This window comes from Etheostoma spectabile, chromosome 2 (assembly GCF_008692095.1).
Source record: "Etheostoma spectabile isolate EspeVRDwgs_2016 chromosome 2, UIUC_Espe_1.0, whole genome shotgun sequence".
NCBI lineage: Eukaryota > Metazoa > Chordata > Actinopteri > Perciformes > Percidae > Etheostoma > Etheostoma spectabile.
The window spans coordinates 8,306,162-8,306,971 of record NC_045734.1 but is presented as its reverse complement, the minus strand read 5'-3'; the positions used below and the strand labels follow the sequence as shown (position 1 = coordinate 8,306,971).

Genomic DNA, 810 nt, shown 5'->3' with positions numbered 1-810 from the left:
CCCGCGCTACGCTCTGCCATCGAGACACAGCCGTACCACAGCTGTACAGCAAAGCAAAAGAAACCGTACAAAGTAAGTTGAACAAAGTAAGTTTGAGTTTGATCAATTTCAATACTAAAGGAAAAATATCGGATCGGGACTCGAAATCGGATCGGATTTGAGGTTAAAAGATTGCATAAGGATCGGAGGCCTAAAATGCTGATCGGGACATCCCTACTTAAATGTCACAATATCCATGTAAAGTTTTTGAAATTAGAATATTGTTCAAAAGTTTAATTTATTTCAGTAATTCAACTTAAAAGGTTAAAGTCATACATAATATACCTACATTCATTAGATGCAAAGTATGACATTTCAAGTCATTATTTGTTATAATTTTGATGAGTATGGTTTACAGCTTATGAAAACCCCAAATTCAAAATCTCAGAAAAATAGAATATTGTGAAAAAGTTCAATATTGTAGGCTCAAAGTGTCACACTCTAATCAGCTAATTAATCCAAACACCAACAAAGCCTTTAATTGGTCTCTCAGTCTGGTTCAGTGGAATTCCCAATCATGGGGAAGACTGCTGACCTGACGGTTGTGCAAAAAAACATCAAACCACAAGGAGGGAAAGCCTCAAAAGGAAGTTGCAAAAGAAGTTGGATGTTCTCAAAGTGCTGTATCAAAGCACATTTATAGAAAGTTAAGTGGAAGGGCAAAGTGTGGAAGAAAAAAGGTGCACAAGCAGCAGGGATGACAGCAGCCTGGAGAGGTTTGTCAGGAAAAGGCCAATCAAAAGTGTGGGGGAGCTTCACAAGGAGTGGACT

The 810-nt window shown here is 38.1% G+C and overlaps 1 protein-coding gene across 4 annotated transcripts in view; it reads right to left on the bottom strand.

Moving 5' to 3' along the window:
* The window catches only part of fbxw7 (F-box and WD repeat domain containing 7), a 110,374-nt gene that overhangs the window by 83,264 nt on the left and 26,300 nt on the right, over positions 1–810 (bottom strand). The window lies entirely within an intron of this gene.